Raw genomic sequence first — 12,632 nt, forward strand, 5'->3', positions numbered from 1 at the left:
GAAAAAGACAGAGAGCGTCTGATTGAAGATTGGACAGCCTGTCTCAAGAGTAATGAAAGGCACCTGATCAACGAAAAAAAAAACCGTTTCAAAAAGTGACTACTTATCTGCATCAACAGAATCTGGTTGCGTTGCAGTGCGACAAAGAAGGTGGCTTTGCCATCTTACCAGCAGGCATGTTTAAAGAAAAATCCCTCTACGCCATCCAAAAGAACTTGAACCAAGTCAAGTTTGACCCGAAGCGGTGCCGTCGTACTGCACTTCATCTTCTGGAAGAACTAGGTCTCTACACTCTTCGTAAAGCAGTGGAAAAGACTAAAAATGGATGTTTAGATGTATTTTACACTGCCAAAACACACAAGCCTGAATGTCCGTTTAAGGCCATAGAGTCCGAGAACGGCACCTGGCAAAAGCTTGTTAGCTCCTACCTTCAGCGGCACGTTAACACCTTGAAGACGGAGGATCCGTTCCTCATCCGAAGCTCTAAAGAATTGGTCGTCAACCTCGAGCAGGATCCTTTTTGCGACGTGAATGGTTTTTCAGTAGATATAGAAGAGCTTTATTATTCACAGCCTCATGGAGAGTTGCTCTCGGTGCTCCGAGAAACAATATGTGAAAGCGGGGAAATAGCCTTCCAGAACGGGGCGGGAACCAGGAGCGATTCTTTCCTGTCTTTGTGGAATTCTACCTTGCGTGCACAGCTATCTTTTCAGAAGGAAATTTCTATACCCAAGAAAGAGGCATTTGTATCGGTTCTTCTGTTGCGCCTCTGTTATGTGACCGATTTTTATCCGCGATTGACAAACGCATTCAAGCCAATCTTTCTGACCTTCCTGTTTTAAAAGTGTTCAGATACGTTGATTATTTCTTTATTATTTTTAGCAAATGTCATGGAAGAAAATGCGACGTTGTCAAGGAAGTGTTGAGCATTTTTTCGGAGCATGGTACCGGGTGAAATTTCACTTGGGAATCACCTACAGATGGCCGTATTCAGTTCTTAGATATTGAGTTAGATTTCACCAACCTTAATATCTGCTGGATGTACCATCCATGAACCAAAAAACGTCTGTTCCGCTTTGACAGTGCGCACTCTAAAGTTGTTAAGCGGGGTATCGTGTCTTCCTGTCTCCACGGAGCAGCTACAAAATCCTGCACGCACCCCATGGCCGTCAGCCTCCATGAGCAATCCAGGCCCCTGCAAGAGGCTGGATTCCCCGTAGACCTTATACTGGCAGTGTGTGAAAGCCTTCTGCAAAAGCTGAAAGCCTCCAAGGTTCCCTGTACTGAGCAGGGGAGTGAAGAGATCAAAAGCAAGACTCCTGTCCAGGTAATAACATATTATCATAGGTTTTCACATAATTTCAAGAAGCTGGCAGCACGTTATAATGTACCACAAGTAGTTTTCTCTGCCCCATGTAAGCTTTCCAAGGTCTGCGCCAAGAAAATGGCAAAACGAGATGACTGCACGACGAGACATCAAACGAAGCTTACGGAATGTAAGGCGAACGTTGTGTACAGAATTCCTATCAGTTGCGGGCGTCATTACATTGTGCAGACAGGAAGATGCTTCAATTAGAGGGCGAGAGAATATAGATTATGCGTACGCAACAAATCAGGAAGTAACCTAGCCGACCATTGCAAAGCATGTGTAACAGAGCAAGAGAACGGATGCTATCCAAAAATAGATAAAACAGAATTCTTAACATCAGCTAAAAGAAAAACAGAGCGTGAAGTCATGGAGGCGTATTTTATAAGGAAAGCTGGGAAAAAGTGCGTCAGCGCACCTTCTAATCAATTACTTGACAGTGAAGTTGAATTCCTTGATGGCTATCTGTTTGGTTTGGTTTATTGGGGTTTAACGTCCCAAAGCGACTGAGGCTATGAGAGACGCCGTAGTGAAGGGCTGCGGAAATTTCGACCACCTGGGGTTCTTTAACGTGCACTGACGTCGCACAGCACACGGGCCTCTAGAATTTCTCCTCCAAAGAAATTCAGCCGCCGCGGCCGGGATCGAACTCGCGTCTTTCGGGCCAGTAGCCGAGCGCCGTAACCACTGAGCCACCGCGGGATGGCTACCTGTAGGTATGAACCATATCTTAAGACTGCTTACCGTAAGCACCCTTTCTTGTTGTTGTGAACTGGAATGCTCCCGCTTTTCCTTTGCGTTTTCTTGCTTGTATTCCTTGGCGTTTTATTGGCTTTTACTTCATTTGTTATTTCCATATTCCATTTCTCATATTTGCATATCTCCCCCCCCCCCTCGTTGTTTTAGCGTGGAGCCTTCTACACTCGTGTTTTATACTTCTCGTTTTATCCTTTTCTGTTTCGTTCTTTCTGTATTTTTTTTCATATACATATACTTTATAGTTTCCTAGTTTTTTTTAATTTTTTCAGTTCATTATATCTAGTATCACAGCCCTTATCTGTTTTCGGCCTAATTTTCTGCTATCTTTTACTTCTATTGCCATGCCCAGAAATGTAATTTCCCCATTGTCATTATTTCTTTCTTCACCACGTGTTTGTCTTAGTGTGGAGCCTTGTACACTCCCTTCATCTTTTAGTCGATCTATTTTTATCTCCCCTTTTTTTGCCGCGTTATTCGTTTGGCTCTTAACCTTGACAAGCTTGAAAAACGCTTTTTGCAGCAAGTTTCACTACGCGATGTCTCTTTTCTTTCGGTGTTCCCCCGGCACCGTGTTTTCCTTTTCTTAATTTATCGTAATTTTTGCTTATTTTCCAAACGCTGTAATCTTGATTGCGGTCTTCTTTGGGCATGCTCACCGCTTGATGGTGGTGATCGACTCCTATATATTAGACGTGGTTAGCGCCTGTCAGCGCCTGTCCTCTTCTGTGTCGTCCGTGTCCTTCTTGCGCTATGTTTTCGAAGAAAGTGAAATACGGCCCGCTTTCATGATGTCACGATGATTGCGTGCAGAAGAGAACTGAAGCGTTAGGTGCGAGCCTGATCGTCACTGCTTCCTATGTTTGCATCGAAAAGAAAAAAGCTTCAAGAAATAACAACGATGATTGGAAGTGGTGCTGCACATGTGCGTGCTCTTCTCCTACGGTGTAAGAGCTAAGCTACCGGCTTGAGCATGGCTTGAGTCTTTTCAGCTTGCAAAGAAAATCTTGCCGCCAGCGTTGGAAACCGACAGGATCGGAGTGGTCGCTTTGTACCGCCAAGAAATTACCTAGAGAAGAAATGTGGAGAATGCCCGAAGAGCGCTTTCGACAGTGAACAGAGCTTTGAAAGCCTAAAAAATTGAAATTAAACTCTCGGACCTTCCTCACAGTTCGCGGCCAAATTCCGCGACCATGGAAAAAGACCTAGTGATTATTGCAGCTGCCGTAGAGAACCCTTTTTTATAGCCAAACTGATCAAAAACGAGCTCGGGCTAAACGTTGATGTTCGATTGGTTCGACGCTGCCTCCACGAAGTGGGCCTTCAAAGCAGGACAGCCGCGAGAAAGGCTTTGCTTTTTGATCACCACAAAGCCGCCCATTTACATTTCGCACAATCCCATATTGCACTGTGGAGGATTGGGGCCAGATGATGTTCACAGATGAGGGCACCACGAAGGGTCATGATAAAGTGTGGCGTCAAGACAATCAGTGGCAAGCCTTGGCATCCTAGTGTTCTATAATTGTGATGCTCTTTATAAAGATGCGGTCCCGAATAAGTTCACTTAGTGCTGCTGTTAAAATTTAACGAGTATAACCCGACGACGAATGTTACATGAGGGTGCGACTTCCGAGTTTTAAAGGACATAATATATCAAATCAAAGTTTTAGATAAGAGTTCTCGGCTAGCTTGCCTCCTCTTTGGCTGCTGCATGCTATGAATTAACGGTTTGAGGTGCATTCTAAGCGAACGAAAAAAAAAACATGCTGCATGCAGTCACAACGCCGTCCCCGTTTTAAGGCCCAAGCCTTTAATGACTCATACTGTCGTCCGTTAGCAGAGGGTGTCACATATTTGGCAGATTCTAACTCGTGTTAACCGGGGAACAAAAAAGATAGGAGAAAACGAATAGTTGCTTCAGATAGCAAAGGAAAAAATGAACCTAGTAGCCACGTTTGATGTCTGTAGAGTAAATAGTTAATTAATTACAGTCGAAAATGTCAAAATTGCGTCGAAATAGCCGTCGATATAGCCACAGGAACAGTGTGACGTCACGTCCACCGGAAGTCGTCACGGCATAGAAAAAATTGCCGCGGATTGGTCAGAAAAATGCCGGATTTGTGTGAAATTAGATTGAAAAATGTGTAATTAAGCGTAATTAACACTTAAGATCTCCAAGAAAAAGCATAACTTGGGTATCAATATAGCCACGGGAACGGTGTGACGTCACTTCCACCGGAAGTCGTCGCGGCATAGTGTCGTTGGCTTTCGCATCTCAACACTTAAGTTGCCCAAGTGTCCTCGCAATTTTTTAGTGTCAGGTGCCTACTTAGGTAAAATATAAAGCGTTTAGGTACAGCAACGATTTGGCTAAGCGCATTATACAACTTTAAAGCGCGTAAAGAAAACTTTTTTCTTTACTTTATGCAGCGTTGTTGCCAACTGTTTCAAGCGAACAAGCCTCAGCAGGCGCTGCTCCTGAATGCGTGGGGAGCCATTACAGCCGATGGGTTGGGTCCCCTTATACGCCTTTATGAACGGTTCATGTAACTGAACAGGTTGTCCTAGCTTATGTTTTGGATGGACCATTCCAGATTGGGCTGTTTATTATCAGCAAGACCCTTTCTCCAATTCGTACTACATGTTCCGTGGAAGCCTTACTAGAGAACCTTGCCATCCATAAACTTTCGTGGCCAGCAAAACGATCAAGCATAAATCCAATTGAAAATGCCTGGAGATTTATTAAATGATGCTTGTCACGGCTGCACCTCCGCAATACGAGCAAGGACTCCCTTTGGGCTGCTTTTCACGCCTAGAGGGACAGGCTTCGCGACACTGAACTATAGCCACAGAAGTGTTCGCCTTCATGCCAAGGCGCATTCTTTCCGAAGGAGACATTAGCAAATATTGTTAATTAATGCAAAGTATATATATAGTTTCGTCCAGCAACCCGGTTTCTGATAAGTTCAAATTTTGTACCAGCTTGCGCTTTCGTTTGACTTGTTCTTCATATCTTTCTTTCAAAAATAAATCTGCTATGGTCTCGAAGACATTCACGCTTCAGTTCTCTTCTGCGCGCAATCATCGTGATGTCATGAAAGCGTGCCGTACTCCACTTGCTTGGCATAATGACAAGGAAAGTTATCATCTGCCAGTCGCGCCTGGCACTCGGAATATGCACGCGTTGCGATAGCGCAGGCCGAACAAGATTCCAGCGCTACGGCGGCGTCGACTGAAAGCGCCGATTCGCCTAGTGACAGCCAGTTGCCATACCGTACTTCTACAGACTCTGAATGAAGTTAGAAAACAGAGTGAACACTGGAAACTTCTAGATGCACGCACAATTAAAACATGTAACATGAGAACCTGAGCCCTGTAAATCATGTGCTTTAGGCAAACTGCAAGAACGCATTCCTTAGTGCTTACGCAACCGAGTTACTGAAGTAATGAACACAAGTATGCATTCTAAGTAGTTACCTCGAATACCGTGCTTAATAAAATAGCATGATTAGCCCATGCAATGTAGGTAACACATACTGTCAGGGAAGAGATACCCATGGATCAGTAATGTACGGCACAAAATAAAAATCGTTGTTAAGCACATTTATTTCCATCACTTTGCACTCAGGCTGCCCACATTCTTGTTTGCACCACCTACTGACATCTTCATACGTTTAACAGCTTCAGTTGCTCTTTCTTGGCCGCCCTCTAAACATTTATAGACTTCGTGTAGAAGCGCAGGCGAAGCAGAATATAGAATTTGATTATGCCATTAACAATTTCACGTGCATGTTTCACACAGGGCAGAGACGGAAAATGTACATGTGTTAATAATCAGCGAAGTCAGCAATGCTCTTCCCGCGCAACTTATTCAGACTAAAATAAGGGGTCAGGCTGTCTTCAAGGACAGTGATAATTTTCTTTAACGGGCCAGATGGATACAGTAATCCACCATTATCATAGTTTGCAGTGAAAGCTACAGCCCGATCATTTTCTGTAGCCAATGCTTTTTCACAGGTCAAGGCTGACGCACAGTCTATGCACTGGCTTTTTTTTTCAGTGCTTTTCTAGCAATGTAACCCAAAATATAACAAATCAACATCTCGTAGCTTTTTCCAGTCACACAGGCACTGTGGTCAGACGTAATACTTGTACGGGGAGCACCGGAGACCAGTGCAGTTTCTGCATCCTTTGTCAATAAGGCTGTCGAGAATAGCCAGCATATTCTCGCTGCAGTGCTGTTTCTTACGCACTGAAACTAAGGAAGTGACCACTTCTGGTGCACAGTTTCCCGATGGCGGTGGTTTTGCAAGATTGTAGAATGCGAGGGCATTAACAGTGCCCAAAGACTGAGCGGCATTCGGATGGTCCTGGCATTCCGGATGGTCCGGATGGTCCTGGCGGATGGCATTCCTGGTGATTGCCGAACGATGCTAAAAACGCTTTCAAGCCTCTCTTGACTCAAGATTGCAGTCATCAGATACTTGAAGCCAAGTGTGCTGAGATATTCAACTAAACTAAGTGTGCTCTGAATTGCAACACGAAGTCCCTCAGCTGTGCTTTTCCTCAAAAACCCTCCGATTGTGGCCTTTGCATGATTGTCCCAATTTGTGAGGTGTTCGAGAAACTCCTTTAAAAATGCAAAGTTTGGTGACTGTGGGTATAACGCTGCTTTCGGCACACTTGCAGTCATTATCCTGATAAGCTTATTCCTTTTACAAAAAAACTGCAGTTGCTTCCACGAAGTCATAACAGCGTTCTAAACGGGTGCGGTAAATAAAAATACCTCAATTATATCATCACCAAATAGCTGGAATGCTGGAGCAACTCTCATCTTCTGAAACGAATTGGGATTCAAGTGCATGCTGGTGATCTTCGGCATGGCTTTAAGGGAAACACTCTGGCTGTCCATTTTCCAAGCTTCTCGGATGGGTTGAACGCACACCCGACCCTCAGGTGTGTTAAACCCTTTGCCTTGTGGGGTTGAAATGGGGGGAGATAAATCCGTTCTCCCCTTTTAAGCGCGGCTGACTCAGTTCAAAACCGCGCGGACCCCACCCCGTGGTCGCGTACGCTACTGAGCGCACGCCGACCACGGCGGGCCTTGCTCTGCGGGAACAAAGGAACGACACAATGGCTGACACAAACAAGGCATTTATTGCTATAGCAACAATAACGCCAGCTAGCAACAAAATACACTGAGGAATCTAGGATGTCCGACTCACCAGCACGGCTACGAGCGAACGTCCGCCCACGGTAGGGCAAAGGGAACTCCGAGGTCGAGCGGGACGGGCTCGGCGGGAGTAAGTTCCGACCGAGGGGCGCCCGTCGACGAAGAGCGAAGCTGCGAGCGAAACGTCCGTTCGCTTCCCGTTGCCGAGGGAGAAGAGACCCCGTAGCTCCCCGCGAGCGCGCAGCAAAACGCCATCCGTGGCGCTGGTGTCGCTGCGACGCGAGCGCCCTCCCCTGTTAGTGGAAAGTCACCGAACCGAGAGGAGTGCTTTGCGGAGGAGCTAACCACAGGGAACTAGCGCGTTGAGGGAAAGCGAACGCAGGGGACGAAAGCGTCCCCACATCCCCCCAACCTTAAATAGACCCCCGCGCCTGCAAGTTACATGCTATGGAGGAGTCTCCTGGTCTTCATGCACTTGAGGCAGGTCGTGCAGCGGAGGTCACGCCGACAGAGTGCACGCTGTCTTCCGCAGTATTCCGAAGGCGGCGTGAAGGTCTCCGCTGGGACGACTCGCATGACCCGCGGACTATGTGCCCGCAGGCCCGCGAAGAGGAGGGCCGGTTGACCACTGCAGGCCAATATTCCGCAGTAGTCGCCAGGGCAACAGCAGCCAGAGGTGGCTGCTGTCTGGTCTCGCCACAGCTGCCCCGGATGGATGCGGCGAACAGGATACAGGCCGCTCCGTCGCAGCAGGCGGCAGCGAGACGATGTGCACAGGACAGCAAGCCGCAGTGGCTCCGCTGGATCTGAAAGATTGCCAAAACACACTCCGCATGCCTTTAACGTAGGTCACGGGAGGGGAAACGGCGTACACAAAGGCCTGGTGGCTCAATGCTCAACTCGCTAGCAAAACGTGTCGGGCGGCTGTGCAACGCAAAGTTCGAGTGAACAAAGCCCTTTCTTGAGTTGAACGAGAATGCTGGGTTCATGCGAGGTTAAAAAAAACAGGCGGCCAGCAAAGTGCGCCCCCTCTCAACACCACGGTCCGGTGGTCGTGTCACTTTTGACAAGGTGCAGGCAGCTATGAATAGCCTTAGGCCTCACTACCACTGTGAAGGTCGACGACCCCCAACAAAAGAAAGACCCGAAACGGGTTTCGTGCGCGCAGCCGCGAGGAGACATCAGCGTTGTGGGGTGGTCCTCCCCGCTCACTGCACGAAGCAGCTGCTGAGTGATCGGCGCCCACCGTATCGGACGGTGTCGGAACGCCCGGTGCCGAGCTGCAATACCAGCGAGCTCGTTACGGCACCCGTGGACCCAGGCCACCCGGCTCCCAGAGCCGCGACTCCCAAAGTCGAAAAAGAGACAGCGAGAAAATATATACAGAAAACTCGGACCACCCACGCGGCTTCCGTACTCACTCGCTTCGGGCTCGGCAACTCCGCGGGCGCTAGGCCTCGCGCTCCCTCGATGCGGACCAAGTGGTTCTTGAAGAAACTCCAGGAAGAAAACTTCACAAAAAAAACATGCTGAGCATGTCGAAAAGTTCAAACATGCTGCAGCGCAATACACCTCGCACTCAAGAAAGCATGCCGCAGGTCCTAGCGATCAAAATTCACTCTAGGCCTAGCACTTGTCAAGTCCGGACAAAGAGCGTTCCTCGAACCGAACAGACTGTCGTCCAATGTTCCAAGAGCAGGCCCCACGTTGGGCGCCAGACGTGGGGTTGAAATGGGGGGAGATAAATCCGTTCTCCCCTTTTAAGCGCGGCTGACTCAGTTCAAAACCGCGCGGACCCCACCCCGTGGTCGCGTACGCTACTGAGCGCACGCCGACCACGGCGGGCCTTGCTCTGCGGGAACAAAGGAACGACACAATGGCTGACACAAACAAGGCATTTATTGCTATAGCAACAATAACGCCAGCTAGCAACAAAATACACTGAGGAATCTAGGATGTCCGACTCACCAGCACGGCTACGAGCGAACGTCCGCCCACGGTAGGGCAAAGGGAACTCCGAGGTCGAGCGGGACGGGCTCGGCGGGAGTAAGTTCCGACCGAGGGGCGCCCGTCGACGAAGAGCGAAGCTGCGAGCGAAACGTCCGTTCGCTTCCCGTTGCCGAGGGAGAAGAGACCCCGTAGCTCCCCGCGAGCGCGCAGCAAAACGCCATCCGTGGCGCTGGTGTCGCTGCGACGCGAGCGCCCTCCCCTGTTAGTGGAAAGTCACCGAACCGAGAGGAGTGCTTTGCGGAGGAGCTAACCACAAGGAACTAGCGCGGTGAGGGAAAGCGAACGCAGGGGCCGAAAGCGTCCCCACAGCCTACAAATGCATTTCGCACATTTTTAAATAGATCGGGAAATCCGAGAGAAGGTTAGATGGCGCGTAGAGTTGGCAGGATGTGGCGCCCTGCACCGTGTGCCTGTGCTCGCACCTGCAAGCAAATGAGGCAGCGCTTTAAGCAAATGCTTTGAACAACCGGAACGCCGTAACCACCCAGATGACCTTAAGACAAACACAATTTGCAATTCAATCCAGTTCAGTAGTCATCTCGAATGTTAAAAAGCTTCCACATTGATATAATCCAGCTTGCTCCGTCACACGTGACATAGTCAACGAAGAATCCAGCCCTCTCACCGAGAATTGTCGCCTCAATGATGATCTTGGCAATGGTGTCCGCCTTGACATTGCCACGTGATGCAAAAATTCCGAGGACTTGTGTCCACTTGCCCACAAAGATAAAACAGCAAGTTTGCTTTTCCCATAAACAGTGTTTTACCAGTAACGCGAGAAATCTGACCTATATGTTAGAAAAATATATTACCCTGGAAATGCTGAAACAGGACTACCAAGCCATGGTCAGAGAGTTGGTCTTTTTGGGAATCGGGCTTGAACTGGGCAAGATCAACGAATCCTTCCAGCTCACCTGAAAAAATACAAGTAGTGTACAGAAAACACAGTTGTCACATAATTCAGCCTATTTACCCGGTGTAGGTAAGGTTTAAAAACCACTCACTAGTTGATTTCATGTCAAGGTGCTCGGAGAACTTCATTTCATCAAAGACGATGCGTCCTCTACGTGATAACTCACCCATATGTTGCGACTTCTCGGATAAAGCATAAAAGATATTTGGGTTAAAACCAAATCCAGTCTTAAAGCTCTCGATGCGCTTTTGTAAGCATGTTCTACCTGGAAGAGCCAGGATGTTGTGTCGTCGTATATGTTCATGCAACTTAGGGCTTTTCATTCGCATCAGAACGCATTCAAGCAGCCATTCATTAGAATATGCCATCCCTTTCGATGACTTGCGTTTGGCAGCCTCAAAACAAGTTCTGACAGCAAGCTGCTGCTTAGGAGGAAAGCCACTAACCCTTCTTTCAAACTCTGTTCTTGAAAGTTGTTCATTTTCATTTTTCATTTTGCGCAGTTTTGTCACCTTGCCCTTCATACGTTGCACTGCCCGAGATTTCGAAGTCTGCGTCTTCTTTGCGCACAGCACTCTTGATTTCTGCCTCTTGATTTCTTCCTCCTTCACAAGGTGCACGTTAAAGAACCCCAGGTGGTCCAAATTTCCGGAGCCCTCCACTACGGCGTCTCTCATAGCCTGAGTCGCTTTGGGACGTTAAACCCCATAAAGCTAGCAGCCAATCCTTCACAAAATGTTTTTAGTTAGCTTTCGCAAGTATTTGCAAGCTATGCATGCTGTATCCGAAAGAATAGAACAGTTTACAGCCAAGTAACACACATTTGAAGGTGTAAATAATTTGCTAATTGGCTTAAATCCGCAGCCAGGGCACAAACTGAGTTTTGCAATGCTCTGAAGAAGATTTATTGCCTCTTCTGTAGATTTCATGTCTAACTCCTTCACTTTTTTCCCTCGAATATACACAGTAGCCTTCATGGCAGCGTCATCCGAATCACTGCGACGGAGCAGAACTCGTCGACTTACGTATAAGGGCCGCTTCACATGCTGCGACTACAACGAAATTAGTCGTCCTAGTCGGTGACGCCGCAGTGCGATTTTCGATCTGTGCCTTCACATTCGGTCGGAGTGGCAAGCAGGGTTGCTAGATGTCTGCATATGCAACCCGTTAATAAACACGACAGTAATGCAACATGGAATGTGTTTGTTATATTATTCATGCGTACTTTTAGATACAAGATAACATTTCGTATGTTTTTAGTAAAGTAAACAGTTCTGAATTATTCGAAAAGTACGCTGATGCGCTGAATGAAACCATTGAGACGTGAAAATAGCGCGGGCCACCAAGGCGTCGATATAACGCTTGGGCTCGCGCTTCTCGGGCTCTCTCCTCAATTAGGCAATGGCGGTGATCGGAATATACGATCCTGAAGGCGTGCGCCTTCTGATACTCGAGGAGTACTACCCCTTCGAGAAAAAAAAAACGTTGCACATTGCCATGGACCCAGACAGCGTCTGTGAAGCGGAAGACGTCGACACGCCGGCGCTTTCCGCTTCCTTCGATGCTGAAAATCGCCGGCGCCTGCTGCTCGAAGAGTACTGCCTCCTAGAGAAGAAGAAATTGTTGGAGGGCCTGCCGACACCGAGGCCTTGGTGTGGGTGCGGCCAAGCTGGGAGAAGAGAAAGACGGAGTCTGAATTTTACACAGCCGTGAGTTGAGAAGTTTTAATGTCGCCTTGTGTGTTTTTTCCCATATTTGCTGTTTGCGGAGTCTAGCCATAATTGTGGTGTGCAGATGCCACTCTTGATCTTGGGAGACCGAGATTACTTCCGGAAGTACTACCGGATGACGCCGGAGCGTACTGAGGAACTTCACGCGCTGTTGGAAGATTCACTGACGAAAAATTACGTGACACGTGAGCCACTTTCTTCACGAATGAGGCTCGCGATCACCCTCAGGTTAGTGGCTTTACTGCGTGCAAGTTCATTGGGTGTCTCTACGACTGCTGCCGATTTATGATGTCAGATTGTTGTTCGCATCATAATAATTCTGTCATTCCTGCAATCAGTAGTTGTGAACTTGGAAGTCTGAAAAGTCACCACACGTACCAGGACGGGCAAACGGTCATGTCTCTTACCTTGTTGCCACATGGAATTTGTAAATGTGACCTGCAATATCGGGGCAAAAACTGTGTTTTGACAATCGCTTTGTTAGGCTAACTATTTCATTGGAGCGACACAGTTTTGAGAAAAAGAATCTGGAAAGTTGTTCTAAATTTGAAGGGACTGCTCAGTGTCATAAATCTTGCATTAACTTTCTTCATCTTCTCTTCCACTTTTGTCTTTTGGGTACTTGGCATCGGGGATTCATATGCAGGAGGTGGCCTTGGCCTTCAGGGTAGGCATCTCCACAGT

General features: G+C 47.7%; 2 pseudogenes; both read right to left on the minus strand.

Annotated features, from left to right (window-relative positions):
* Positions 1–2,296: 2,296 nt before the first annotated feature.
* Positions 2,297–9,636, minus strand: LOC149357289 (uncharacterized; annotated as a pseudogene).
* A 196-nt stretch (positions 9,637–9,832) lies between these two features.
* LOC149357290 (uncharacterized) lies at positions 9,833–12,346 on the minus strand (annotated as a pseudogene).
* Between the last annotated feature and the right edge of the window lie 286 nt (positions 12,347–12,632).

This window comes from Amblyomma mixtum, chromosome 3 (genome assembly GCF_055824585.1).
Source record: "Amblyomma mixtum isolate Tamu chromosome 3, ASM5582458v1, whole genome shotgun sequence".
NCBI lineage: Eukaryota > Metazoa > Arthropoda > Arachnida > Ixodida > Ixodidae > Amblyomma > Amblyomma mixtum.